We start from the raw sequence: 12,592 nt of genomic DNA on the forward strand, positions 1-12,592 counted from the left end.
CTTTCATAACAATTCCAAAATTGAATTATATTATGTAATTGCAATGTTCATGTATTTTCAGCTTTCATAGCAATCTCCTGGTGGGATGACATTCATCCAATTAAGCATGAGCATGGCAGCCAACCATGATGTCAAGTATCTTTGTTTTCGTTAACAATTGACAAATAACTGAACCGCGAATTGACATGTAAGACAGGGGTACCATATAAAATTGTTGAGTTAAATTAAGTCAACAAGTCCACAAGAGATGCTCAATGCCTTCCACATGTTTTCCTAGTTGGAAGATAATAAAAGACCTCTTCATTTGGTGTCACTTTGTCTGAATGCTAAGCGATCAGAATATTAAAAGAGAGGCCCCTTTAGTTATTTATGGTATGGATGGTGATTGCTTTGTGTTTTCAGAAGCACTTTCTGGGTAATAGAGGTATATGACAATTACAACAAGATACAATGCAACCAACAACTCTGGATCCTAGGATTGTATGATATATACAATATCTTCGAACTGTAAAGTGAAATTTTCATTATGAAGAAAAAAGAAAACTAAAACCATAAATGAAGGTCACAACGTACAATATACACAAGTATATTTTGCTAACCAAAAGTGACTGCCTATAAGTGGCCAAGCAACATCAACCAGCATGTTTCTTTACAGTGGACGAATGGAAGGCATTTTGTTCAATGGAAGTTCCTGATCAGCTGCAATCAGCCCAAATAATAACATGTAGCTGTTGTTATTAGGAATCAAAAAACAACAGGATTTTGTGGAAAACAATGCATTTAAGCAGCTACAATAATAAGCTATACAAGGTGAATCACCCTAAACAACTAACTTGCATTTCAACCAGTGCTTATTAAGTAATCAGAGGATCTGGGAGATCAGGAGGAGATAACAGCCAAAAGTAATAAGCTTCAGGAGGAGATAACATACATAAATAGAGAAAAAGATGGATAGAATAAGAGGGAAAACAACCCTGTAATTTGATATTTGATAAAGACAAAAGCAAAACATAAAAACCAAGATAAACTATACCAATTTAGCAGATTCGAGGAATGGTTCAGTAACTCATTCAGAGGCATGATTATTTTGTTTTGTCATCATGCCAATCTCTTCCCACACCCAAGTCTACAAAAAACGCATTGAAAACAAATCAAAATCGAATCATAAAAATGCACACTAGGTATCAAAGTTATTGTGGATCCCTGTGTCATTTCTGAGACATTGATTTGGAATGAAGTATCATATCTCCTTTAATATTTATCCCTAGAAAAGTATCAACTACGAAAATCAATCAGCTCAGACCTACAACATGGGATAGGAAAAAATTAGTCCAGATTCGAAAAACATAGGTTCTGGAGAGGTAGGGAAGGGAATGGCAAGGGAGAAATAGGATACACTATCAATTCAGATCTTATGTAAAAAGTATTTCTGGATACAATATCAAGTGAGATATGCTACTTTTTGCTAGGAGATACAGGTTCAGATGTCATAAAGTGCATCTTAAAGAACATGTTCTATTATGAAGTGCTGTAATGGTAATATGAGCACCTTGCCAATCCCATGACATGGGTTTGTACAAAATTCCGAAACAAACATTGATCTAACTACTAGTACACTATTTTCACCCCCGTAATGAAATTTACTTAATAGAACAAGGAGATTCTTCAGCCACCAGTTGAGTTTGAATCAGAAAAGACCTAGATACAACTGTTCAAAGAGCAAATAGAAGTTCTCAAAAGAAGGCTTTCTTCAGCTTATTTCACGAGTATGACAATGAGCCCAACAGCAAACTCATATCAGCTGGCCTTTTTCTCAGATATGATTCATGTGTAAATAGTTAACTTTAGTTGCAGAAAACTATCAATGTTTAGAATTGTGGCAGGAGACCTTTCATCTATATGAGATTGAAAGATTCTGAAATTCCATTATAGTTTCAAGTCACAGATGAAATTAAGTTAACTATGGTTAGAAAATGTGTGCAGAGGTGAGCAGTCAACTTTTCTTTCAATATATAACAAAATAATACAGTTAATGATACTGTGGCAGGACACTAGTAACAAAAGTTATCCAAAGGAGGGCTGTGCTGCAGGTTGCAATTTTGTTTCATTGTAAAGATTACCATCAAATTTGCAGTTGAAAATGAATAGAATAGTCAGGCTGAATAAATTAAATATGAAAGCTTCTGAATTCATTTCTCTTGAACATGATTATCAATGTCGGTAACATTGTCTGTAGAGGGAATATCCTACAATCATGATAAAGATTAGGATTTGTATTGCATACTACTGCGGACCCAACTTATATTTGTGATGAACAAAATTGCTTCTTGCCAATGCCTTGGTCGAAATGTTTGTTGTCTGCTCCCCTGTTGGAATGTATGGTAGATTGACTATCCCCTTCTGCACGCAATCTCTAAGATGGTGATACCGGATCTCGATAGGCTTTGAGCGATCATGAAACACTGGATTCTCGGAGAGTTTAATGCAACTCTGATTATCACAATGTATCATCGTAGGCTTCATCCTCTGTTTGAAAAGTCCCACAAGTAACTTCCTCATCCAAATAGCCTCACAAGTTGCTTGACTAGCAACCATGTACTCGACCTCTGTTGAACTGAGTGCAACTGATCTTTGCTTCCTGTTGTACCAAGAAATTGCAGTTGACCCAATGTTGAAGATGCCACCTGAAGTACTCTTCTTGTCTATGGAGCTCCCTACCCAATCTACATCTGTGAAGCCCTCAAGCCTCACTCCATCAACCTGTCTATACCACAATCCATAGTCTGTTGTGCCTCTGAGATATCTCAACACATGCTTTACAACAACCCAATGCACTCTGGTTGGTTCAACCATGAACTGACTCAGTTAGTTGACTGCAAAACAAATATCAGGTCGTGTGTTGACCAAGTACATCAACAACCCAATGAGTTGCCTATATACTGTAGGATCCACGTTCTCCTCTGCCAGCATCCACCTTCCTCCAATTTGTGACTAGAGGTGTGGCCATGGGCCTGCAATCCTGCATATGAAATCTCTGAAGAATCATTGTTGTGTACCTACCCTGTCCCATGAATATCTCGCCATGAGCCTGCCAAACCTCCATGCCAAGGAAATAATGCATAAGCCCCATATCCTTCATCATAAAGACCGAACCTAGTTACATTTTTCAACAAGTTGTGACTCCTGTTTGGGAGTAAGTAGCTCCTCCTCAAGTACTACAGTGTGCTCATGCTTTAAGGAAACTCTAAGAGCCTGATCCTCTTGGAATCTCACATCTCGCCTGAGAATTGTCTTCCTCAGTCCTGGAACATACACCTTGTATGCCTGAGTTGTCACACTATACCCCACAAAGATATTAAAACTGGCAACTAGGGCCAAACTCCACCTTGGACAACTCATAAGATGAAACTGATATTTTTAATGGATTCCTCTTTTCGAGAGCTGTAGGATTGATCTAAAGATCATCTCATTCTGACATGTATAAACGGAATTATGAATTTATTTCTTCTGTGGACAAATTGTCAAGGTCGGCCAACAATCTAATGTAGGCTCAAGAAGCCCAAAAGTCATGTTTCTTCACCCTCAATGTTGCATATAAATAGGAGGAGCATCTACCTCATTTGGACATTCATCATCTCACACATATCTCTCTCTCCCCTCATCTGATTGGGTCGTATGAATTTCAAGGTAGCCTTCTTCTCCTCCACACGTGCGAAGGGTTGACTGCATTTTCTGTTTTCCTGCATTGACCAAGTTGCATCAAGTTTGACCAGCATTGACTGGGCAGCATTTGACCTTGTTTGACTGCATTTTTCTTGGGAGAAATTCTGTTTGGGCAGGCCACATTCTTTGGCACAGATTTCGAGGATTTCTGGACTGTTTGACCAGTGTTGACCACAGGTTTGACTGTGCGTTGACCAAGTTTGACATACTTTTTCAGGACTATTTTGGGTTGATTGGACTATTCTTGGAGGCCAAATTGACTGGGTTTCACTGAGCTTATTTGGAGTAATTTTGTTGATTTGACCAACGTTGACTTTCTGGTTTGGGCATCCTGTTGACTGCAATTTGACTAGACAGATTTGACTGTGTGGGCAAGTAAATTTTTTATATTGTACTCTCTCTGCTGAACATTTGAAAAATAATAAGAAGATTTGATCAAAGGGTTTTCCCCACATTGGGGTTTTTCCCTGGCATCTGCCAAATATTGTGTCCTCTTGTCTTGGCTTGTCTTCTAGTTATTGTTTATGTTCTATCTGCATTTATTATTGATGTTAAAGTGGTTGCTAATCTAGAAATTGATATTGGGCTAATAAGAAAAATTGAAGTAAATTGCTCTTAAGCATAGAAGATACCATTGTTATCTAAAGTTAACACAATGACTTTCTCATTTTATGACTAGATTACAAATAATTCCTAAAGACTCTCAATGGGAGTCTTGACTCAAAAATAAAATCTCTTGCTCATGAAACCCATGATGCAAGCAATACAATAATTTAATTTTTCTTCTTTACATCTTATTACATAAAATCATGAATACATGTCATTATGAAGACCGAACCTAGTTACACTTTTCAACTGGTTGTGACTCCTGTTTGGGAGCAAGTAGCTCCTCCTCAGGTACTGCAGTCTGCTCATGCTTTAAGGAAACTCTCAGAGCCTGGTTGTCTTGCAATCTCACATCTCGCCTTAGAATTGTATTCCTCAATCCTGGAACATACACCCTGTACACCTGAGTTGTCACACTATACCCCACAAAGATACCCTTCTCTATTGTGGCATCCAACTTCTTCCTATTATCTTTGGACACATGACAGTAGACCTTTCTGCCAAAGATCCAAAGGTGTGAAACATCAAGGTTCTTGCCTGTGAAAGCCTCCTCTTGTGTGACTCGTCCAAGTACCCAGTGTGGAATCTTGTTCTGCAAAAATACCAAGTTGCATGCTTCTGCCCACAAGAACCTAGGCAAATCCTGATCATGCAACATAGCTCTAGCTGCTCCAACAATACTCATGTTCTTCCTCTCAGCCACCCCATTCTGCTAAGGGTTATGAGGTGCTATCAACTCCCTCCTAATACCTTCCTTTGCACAAAACTCCTTGAAGGCATTGGAGATATATTCTCCACCATTGTCACTTCTCACTGCCTTGATTTTCTTCCAGGTCTGCTTCTCTACTAGGGCCCTAAACTCCATGAACTTGTCTAAGACCTCATATTTCTTTTTCATAAAATAAATCCAAGTTTTCCGAGAGAAATCATCAATTAAAGTAACATAATACATGTGTCTCATCAGTGATGGAGAAGACAAGGCCCCGCACACATCTAAATGCACCAACTCCAAAATCCCTTTGGCTCTACTATCCTGACCATGGAAGGAAGACTTGGCATACTTGCCAAGCGTGGATCCCTTGCACACTCCATTCTTGTCAAGGCCTCCTGTTGGTAATCTTGTGGCAATCTGCTAAAGAAGTGCCAAAGTTCACCTACATCTGGACATCCTGCCTTGTTGCTCAAGGCTGCATCAGTCTCTACATGCAATTTGTAGAGGTTTTTCACCCTCACACCTATCTACTTCTTACATCCAGAAGCCAAGTGTTGGAAGTAAACATTACCTCTATTGAAGATGACATCATATCCTTTATCCTCGAGGATAGCTACTGAAACCAAGTTCTTCTTCAGCGCTGGAACATAGAGAACATCTTTGGGATGAAGAGTATTATTTGACTCCCTCTCAAAGCTGAGTGTACCAACTCCCTTGGTAGCATACTTGCCATTATCTCCAAGCTCGATTTTCACTTGCATATCGTTCTCATCCAACTGGCTGAAAAACTCTTGATTTCCAGTCATATGGAAAGAGGCTCCATAATCAAAAATACCACATGTTGCTCCCTACTAAGCTTTCCATGCAAGCTATCAATGACAAGTCCTCAAACTGAGAGGCAAACTCATCTACCTCAACTGATGCAGCTACATGCTCCTTATTCGACCCCTTCTTCCGGTTAGGACACTTAGAAGCATTGTGTCCAAAAGTATGGCAATGGAAGCATTTGATCTTACTTAGATCCATCTTCTTCTTATCACCTTTTTGATTGTTCTCGCTCTTCCCTTTTCCTTTCTTGCCTTTGACTTTTCCAGCAAGAGCAAGATTTTCCTCCTCCTCAACCTTTGAACCCTTGCCACTATTGCTAGAAGTCTCGACTAGTCTGAGCCTCAACTCCTCCTGAATGAAGTCACTACATAGGCATTCCCAATCCAGCAACTTATCTCGTCTAGTAATGCTTTTAACAAAAGTATGCCAATCTTTGGTAAATCCATTCAGAGCCACACGCACTAGCTTTGTCCATGGCTTTTCTCCAACAGTTGCTAGTTCATCATGGACCTCCTGCATTCTGGTGAGATTCGCAGTTACACTCTCACCCTTCTGCATCTTAATTGTCCTCAGCTTCTCTTTGAGGACCACCTTTCGGTTCTTGGAAGAGTTCTAGTATAGCTTGACTAAGGCATCCCACATGTCCTTAGTTGTACCTGCAACATGAGGAACTACATGATCCCGAAGTCCATCCAAGATCATCCTTTTGGCCTTGGCCATCTGCCTTTGGAAGAGCCTCAATTCATCTGGATCTAAAGGTTCTGCAACACCTTGCTCAGCGAATTCTTTCAGCCCAAACTTGTCCAACAAAAACAATATGCAGACCTTCTAATCACCAAAATTGGAGGATCCATCCAATCTATCCTGCTCTCTCAATCCTAGTCTTGAGTGTGTTGTCATCTTGAAGACTATCCGTTGATTAATCTTTGTTCACAACTCTGATACCATGTAGAATTTCCACAAAATTATGATCTGCTAGTATGAACAATCCAAAAACAAATGTTCTTTTCACATAGACACAAAATTTCTCTACCAAATAGCAGCGGAATAGAACAAAAATAATTGCACAACTTCACACAAGAAAAACAACACAGTTTTTCTAGGGAAACCAACAAGAAAAACCCTCGCTTACTTTAGAATTGTATTGAAGAAGAATAAGCTACAAAACTCTTACAGCCAGCTTGTCTCAATCAGAAAAATACGATATTCTATCTGCCTTAAACTAGGCTTGAAACACCTGCTAGAATACTGATCTGCTCCTCGAAAACTTTGCAAACCTGAGCTCCAAATCTATGCGCATTCCTTGGGAAATATATACCTATTTCCTAGTGCATTCCCAGCTCCTAAAAAATAGGAATTTCCTCCTATTTTTCAGTGCACTTCTCAAGGTTGCCTTCCTTCTCCAACTCACACAAGAGAAAACTTCATGGCTGGTTCCTCTCACAAACTCGTGCTCAAGAAATTATGAATACAAAGTGTTCCTTTGATCTTCTTATAAGCAACTCAATTTGGCTATCGTTAGTGAGTTTATAAATTAGGAAGTTGAACTAGAGCTTTTCTAGTTAACAAAAGCCAACACACTCAGTTAACTGGATCTTCCTAAAATTTAGGAAGCTAACTCTACTTGAACATCCAGTTCCCAATTTAACTTACACTAGAGGACAAATAACTCGGTCTTCCACAAACTTGCACTAGTCAAACTGCTACTTGAACTCATCCACATCACTGGAACTCGTGCATGATTAAGAAGATCACTAGATTGATTCCTTGAATTAAGGCACAAATCAAGGAATCCATTCCTTCGCTCCTTTTCAACAGACATGATGGCCATGCATCAGGATTGATGTGGAACAGAGGTGAGAAGCAACAGAAACAGAGGTAAGAACTATTTGTGGTTTCAATGAAACAGAGGTAATCCATGGTACTTGTTTTACATATTTGTGGTTTCAAGGAGACACAGGTAATCTGTAACACTCAATTTACACATTCAAAAACAATTAAAAAGTCAAGAGGCCAATAAGCATTGTTTGAATCATATTAGTTAAATTAAAATGGAAAAACCAAGCATCATCTACAGTTTTAAGGGAAAACGTTATCATATAAGAATCTGTCGAAAATTATAAAGGGCACAAAGACAACTTTAAATAGGTCCCCATATAATAACAAGAATAGGTTCATTACCTTGTTCATAACAGAACCAATAATTAAGCATCTAAGGAATCTGAAAGATGTTAGAGTGGGTTAGAAAAAAATTTAAAATATTTTTGAAACAATAGATGAGACCAAAATTATGTATTTAAAAATATGCCTTATGATGCAAAGATGAAAGAAGGTAGTAAGTTAGAAAGATTAATTTAAAAAATCAGATCTATTAGTGATCAGTCATGACTTTGTAGTTGCAGAGGGGCTGAAATATTACGGTGTTGGTAAAGCTAGCATTAAGAAACTTACCAACCACCTACAAGCCATTTAAAACTTCCTCATAATTGACCAAGAAAGTGGCTAAATTAAAATTTAAGGAACTGATTCTTTTGTTAATATAGTAAGAGTTAGATTACTCGTGTATAAAAGTTGATTTTGGAATATTGGATGCACAGCCCCATCTATAAAGACTAATTTTGAATTTTGCATCATGTAATGATCTATGAAAGAATATAGACTTGGTTTTACTTCAAAAATGTCATTTATGTGTCTCATTCTTTTTTTTTCCTTGCAAAATAACGTGGTTTTTTTGTTCATGGACCCAGGAGATCAGTGACCACTACATCCACAGAATATTTGTACCAGTATAGATCCACCTTAAGCACAGATCTAACATGAGCCAAGAGGGATCAAATTTTTCCAGGCGAAAACTTCTTTTAAAGTGCAAAATACAATGTCTAATTTTTATTGTTTAAATTGTATTTTTTAATGCTATATAGAGTGCATAACTTAAACTCGTAGGTCCAAAAATCTTTGTTGGATATTGACAAAAAAACATATACCTAAAAACAGACCAAACTGTAAAATATTGACCACTTCAAACGTTTTAACCATAAAAACTTTTTTATTAATAGCTTTATATGATATATACATAATTTTTTTAAAACAATATATAAATATAATATGTACATAGTTAACATTAAAATATTTTACATAGCATGTGCATAGAGACATTTTATCAGTGGATATTAAAATGCTTTTTTGTTATTAATATATTTTTAGGTATACATCAGTATTAATTCATATTAAAATATTTTATTGATAACCCACATCGAATATTTTATTATATACAACATTAAAATATTTTCTTTTCACACACACACACACACATATATAAAGTTGATATTGACATCAATTAGTTAACATAGATCTTCAAATAGTTTATTTAAATCCCGCGTTGAAATATTTTTAAAACTCTTACTCACACATTTTTTTACTTCTAATTACTTTACATGAAATTATATTACATCATATGGACAACTAACTAAACATGCATAGCATATTCATTTTTGTTTTTTATTATAGCCGACATTGCTTTTCTATTTAGAGAGTATTTTATTTTTATTTCAAGAACAACACATGTCAACTCCACATTGATCATGGACAGAATTACACATAGCCCTCGTATTGGGTTGTTGAATGAGCCTCTAAGCTCAACCAAGCAGTTCCTCCTTAAGGGATCACTTTTTTCCGGCTCAACCACGGAGCCTGACCCCGAGAGTGTCGAGAGAATTAAACCCGTGACCTCTCAATAGCAAAGGTGCTTTAACGATGGGGACTCAACCAATTGAGCTACCCTAGGGCTTGCAAGATAATGTGTTACAAACTAATTTGTTAAAAAAATTATATATGCGCACACACACACATAGGACGTTTTGCCAAAAGTTCCCATTTTCGAGGGGTCACATTTCCAGTGATACCCATTTCGGAAACTTCCAGAGGTTCCCACATTTCATGCAACTTAGACAAAAACTCTGAGACGAGTTTGCCATGGTTTCTTACCACTCTGTGATCCTCGTGTGATGTTCCATATAGCTTAAGACTTATGTTGAGTAGATAAGCTCAAAGATGGAATACTTCAACCTGAAAGATATTTGCCCCCAACCATGCTTCTTGCCAATTCCCACTATGTCTCTATTTTTCCCTTTTGCAAACAAACAAGTTGCTTGTGAATACCATGAGACTTGCAGTAATTATAAATTGATTAGGTTTCTTTTCTTCCCCTATCCATTCTAAGAACCATAGTTTTGTTCGCATTTTATGTTGTTTTTCCACGATACTGGTGTCTAGGATAGAATCTTAAATCACTTACACTACCAAACAAAGTATCACAAGTCTACTTGGCACAACGGAATAATATACAGCAGTAAATCTACTTTTTACAACTTTTTACAATTTTATACAACCCAACTTCATTATATTAATCCAACTGAATAATACAATAGTCTAGGGCTGCCATACCAGGGATAATGGCCCTCAAATATCCTCTAATACAAGACAACAGCAACTAGGGCTCCGTATTTATCATGATGACCACCAATCTACCTTGAACAAGACAACCTTGACCTACTTGTTGATGTGGCGCCTCTCAGTCCTTTCAATCCATGTGTTCTGAATACATATGCCTGGTCCTTTGGCTCCCGATCTGCAGCACTTGCCTCTATCAATGCATCAATGCACCAAGCGCATTTAGCCATTGAATCTCGGCTCCAATCTGCTCTCTAGTTGACCATTCATCCTTCAACGCATCAACACATTGATACTCTTGTCAATTTGTTCACAACTTCGTTCCTGAACAACTCTCAACTACACATCACTCCTCCTCGGCTACTTAGGACTTCAGCCCACTATAGTCTTCCTGCACTACTCCAATGAAAACTAACATAGGGCACGGAGGGTTGCCACCTATCACTGCAAGATGTCCTTCTCCCACAATCAACACGGGCTAGGAGGACTACAATTCTTCTACTGTAGATGTCCTTCTCCACAAGGCAAGTCTAGGGCTACTCATGGACTAACTTTTAATTGGAAATTCAAATTTTACTTGTAAAGTTTTTATCCCACATTCAAAATTTGAAAATATTTCTATAATTTGTCTATATATACTAACCTTTCACCTTGTACTTTCTATTATGCAAATAAAATTCACCAACCCTTACATTTCATTTTGCAAATAAATTGTAATTTGTTTGTAAATAGTTTTTTCGAATAATTTTTGGGCCCTTGTATTTTATTGTTGCAAATAATTTTGTGAATAACTTTCTAAACCCTTTTATTTTACCTTTTATTTTAATCTTACATACTACATATAATTAGTAGGTTTTCTTTTGCAAATACAGTTAGATAGCTGGCTCCTTCATCATTTTGCAGGTATTAGATCCCAAAGGAAAACATTTCGTTGAAGTTTCCAGCGCTCAAAGGAGGCCATCTAGACATTTGGAGAGGACCAAGGGGATTTTAGGCCCTTGATTTCTATTGAGGCTTTCGTCCAGCACTCTTGAGCCTCTGTACAGTAACGATCAATCATTTTATAAAGGCCATGAGCCCAAAAAGGGTTGACCTTGCAAACTCTGACTTAAAGGGGTCGTAAGCCTTTTAGGGCCTCCAAAAAACTTTGCTCCATACATGAATTTTTTATCAGGATTTTCGCCTTGGCATCTGAAGCGGATTCTCTGAGGATTTTGAGGTCCAGGATTACTTAACCGCAGGTCTAAAGTGGGTATTTGTTGCCTCATCTGGTTTTCAGACTAATGTTCAGTAGTTTTGCAGGTTTCATTCATCATTTTGAAGGGATACCAGCACCAGATGTGGGTCCAAGTTTGATTTGCAGAGCCTATTTTATCTTTGCCTGTCTGAGGGATTTTGTCACTAACTTGTGCTTGCAGTTAATCACAGTATAATCTGTGCTTGCTTGGAGAAACAATCCAGGACTAGCCATAGGGCAATATAGGCCAAGTTAATTCAGCCGCAAGCCTGGAAGGAATGCAAACCTGTTGAATTTCGTTTTTTGCTGCAGGCCTAATCAGAGGTTTTCCCAAGGGATTACATCACTGGGTTGAAGTCTAAACAGTGTCATTTGAAGGCTTGCATCAACACCCTAGTCACCAGGGTTAGGCCGCAGCCTTTAGGGTCTCAATTCCTTTACACTGTGGCTTATTTGCAGACTGTCTAATAACCAGATCTGAGGCACTACATTACAGACCTAATCACAATGACAACACATGAAAATAAGCCCTAAAAAAGCACTCAGAATTTCACATAATAATCACATGTTGAAAATAGGTGTTTTGGCTATGTTTTTGGGTGATCTGCTAGGGGACTGATTCATTTGTTGCAGGTCTCTGATTTAATTTTCAGAGTAAGCTGATTTGTCTTTACAGTGACATCACCAAAGATTGATACACTATTTCTAGTCTCAAATTTGGTCATTATGCAGCGAATCTTATTCCTTTCATTTGGTAATTGATATAAGCTCCTGTAGGCTATCTTAAATTGCAGTGGACTGATTTTTATTGTATGTATCTTATATGACTATCGACTGATATTAAGTTTGAAGTGGTTTGATTTGAGGTATCTTTGAAGTATAAGACAGTGCCCTTGGCTTTAAGATTGGTCTTGTACATTTGTTCCCTGCATATTGGTAACTATCTTGCATAAGGGTAGACAAATTTTCTTTGACAGCAATCTAATACACAGTCCCTCGTTGCAGAATTTTCAACACATATCAGATCTGAATATCAA

At 37.6% G+C, this 12,592-nt stretch overlaps 1 protein-coding gene across 1 annotated transcript in view; it reads right to left on the reverse strand.

The window, feature by feature from the left end:
* LOC149249855 (uncharacterized) overlaps positions 1-12,592 on the reverse strand; it is a 50,658-nt gene that overhangs the window by 17,798 nt on the left and 20,268 nt on the right. The gene's annotated exons all lie outside the window — the stretch shown is intronic.

The sequence above is a fragment of the Pinus tabuliformis genome, chromosome 7 (assembly GCF_031772625.1).
Source record: "Pinus tabuliformis cultivar Carrire ecotype Pingquan chromosome 7, CPIR1, whole genome shotgun sequence".
Classification (NCBI taxonomy): domain Eukaryota; kingdom Viridiplantae; phylum Streptophyta; class Pinopsida; order Pinales; family Pinaceae; genus Pinus; species Pinus tabuliformis.